The following is a 2,962-nucleotide window of genomic DNA, read 5'->3' on the forward strand; positions in this document are numbered from 1 at the left end:
GAAAGTATGCTTTTAGTTTACTTTTTATGTACTTCTCAGAAATGGCCTTTATGTACTCCTAAGAAATATACTTAAAGGGGGGGGGGGGTGAAATGCTCGTTTTCACTCAATATCCTGTTAATCTTGAGTACCTATAGAGTAGTACTGTATCCTTCATAACTCCAAAAATTCTTTAGTTTTATTATTTTCATAAGAGAAAAATAGTCTGTACCGATTTTTTCCGGAAAAACACGAGCGTCTGTAGGCGTGACGTGTGGGCGGAGCTAAAGAATCACGAGCGCCAGTAGGCTTTTGCTTTGAGAGCGTTTGGAAGCTGTGACATTACATGAGGACAAAACCAACCAAAACAAACCATGGCTAACAGTCAGATTCAGCGTATATTTATGATCCAGAATCAGATCCAGAGGCTGAAATTTAACAAGAGCAGCAGCAGCAACGACGTCTCTATGTGGTATGTACTGAAACTGTATATATTTGCTTAGCGGTTTTGGAAAATGACTAAGTTCCACTTTGTCGTCTTTTTTTTTTTTTTTTTTTTTAAGCTGTACATGTGGAAAGTGCAGTTTGATGACAACATCGCATGTTGTTTACTTGATGTGCTTACGCGCCGATAGCTAAGTTAACAACACAGAGATATTTGAAGCAGTTTTACTCACCGCATGCGGTTCCATCACACGATCGTGACCCTTTTTCATTGGGACTGCATCATCCTTAAGAAATAAACGATGTGCAAATCCGGCGTCAAACTGGGCCTTGTTTGTAAAACAAGCATCTTCGAAATGCAGGGGAACAAACACAAACACTTGCACAACTCCGTTGATGCTCTGTAAAAATAAACTCCATCCACTGGTCCCTTAATGTTGTTTCTCTTTAGGTAATCTGTGCAGGGTTGTCTTGCCCTGGCAACCAAAAACACACTCCTTTTGTGACATTTCGCGACGCTCTCGCTCTGATCAGTGATTGTCTGTGCTCTCAGTGCTCTGCTATACGGGAGCGCGCGCTCTTCCGGGAGAAGTGCCCTCAGGACCCATATAAGGAAATTCCGCTCCATCTAACGTCACACAGAGCTATACTCGAAAAAAACTTTCCGAAACTTGTGACAAACCGGAAGGAGTATTTTTGCAAACTAATAATTTTAAAATTACATTTAAAATGACATTTAAGTATACTTGACTTATACTTACAAGAAAATGTGTTTTCATTATTATACAGTAGAGGGCGCTAGTACTCATCTTCTCCACATAATTTCCACACAAAAAAAAACAAGTGAAGAAGAAAAAAGAAACAACAGATTCTAACACATGTAATCTAACGATCATCTGACACAAAACTGTAATGTTATGGAATAAAATGACAGATGAAGAGGTAATAATTACAATCAAGCTTTGGGATGTTGATCGACTCCATCTACATTTTGATTATCATTCTGAATCCAGTTCATAGTCTTTTTTCAGCTTTTTGTTCACAATGTTATTTCTTTATTTTTTAACACATTAAAGTGTTTAAAAAAATCATGCATGAAGCTTGAATAAAATGTTTTTGTTTACAAGCAGAGACTCTGTTCTGTCTTTGGATGTTTTGTATCTTCATATATATATATATATATATATATATATATATATATATATATATATATATATAAAAAACAAAATATATACACATTAAAATCTAAACAGGGACATAGTAGTATACTTTAAGTATGATGGAAAGTTCACTTAAAGAAAAGTTATGAGTATACTTGCAGTATAAAACTACTAAACTAGTAGTTTACTGGGACTATGCTTCAAAGTGTACAAAGTATTTAATTAGTAAACTCTCAGTGTACCTATAAGTTCACTTTTAGTATAACTGCAGTACAAACCACAAACATAGAGGTAATCCCTTATGAAACAAAAATATATTGCAATATATTGGAAAATATCATGTAATATATTAGGCATATATTCTTATATATATTTATATTTTTCCAATATATTGCAATATATTAAAAGAGGCAATTATTTGTATATTTTGCGATATATTATATAATATATGTATCATCAATATATTATTAAATGTATTCAAATATATTAAATATTAGAAAATAAAAAGGGAAAATAATATATTACAATATATCACAATATATTTTAAGAAATATATTGGTAAATATATTTTCCTTTCGTAAGGGAAACTATTTGTGTACTCACAGTTTGCTACTGTCATACTTAAAGTATCCTTAAAAGTATACTTTTATTTACTAGAAAGTGGGCCAATTTAGTCCCAAGAATATAGAAACAGTACACCTACAAGTATACTACTAGAACACTGATATATTTATACTTGCTAAATAAAGTATACTTAAAAATATACTTGAACTTTATTTTGAATATTCATTGTAGAAATTAAATGTAACCCTTCTCTATTTCTCATTATGTAAACAACAAATAATAATATATTATTAAGATGATAAAGTATTTTTTTTTATTGATTATAGTGCAATACATTTAGTTTATTCTGATTTAAGTCATAATTTAACTGGTAGGCTGGTTTGAACTGGAGACCATCTAAAACCTGTTTTCATACAGTCTCTGTCTTAAACCAGTCTATGTCTTAGCTTTAAACCAGCTAAGAACTACAGTACCAACCAGTTTAGTCTGATTTTGAGTGTTTTTATTTCTCAGCAGGGGTTACAGTCCCGCAAACCTCGAAATGGTCCAACAAAATAAAATAAATAAATAAATAAATAAAACAGGCTTGTTTTTATTGATAAATTAATTAGCATGGCAGCTTAAGGACAGTTTATGATCATGTGAAAATGTTGAAACTTGATGCAATTTATTTGAGATGGTATCACCTGTGTTTACAACTGAAAGGAAAATGTTCCTTACATTAAGTCTGTTTTTACACGAAGAGACATTTATAAACATGTAGCTGCTGTCTCATCCGGGTATCGTTCAGAGAGCAGCGGCGCGTCCCCTGCGCG

Source organism: Carassius gibelio, chromosome A9, assembly GCF_023724105.1.
Source record: "Carassius gibelio isolate Cgi1373 ecotype wild population from Czech Republic chromosome A9, carGib1.2-hapl.c, whole genome shotgun sequence".
NCBI lineage: Eukaryota > Metazoa > Chordata > Actinopteri > Cypriniformes > Cyprinidae > Carassius > Carassius gibelio.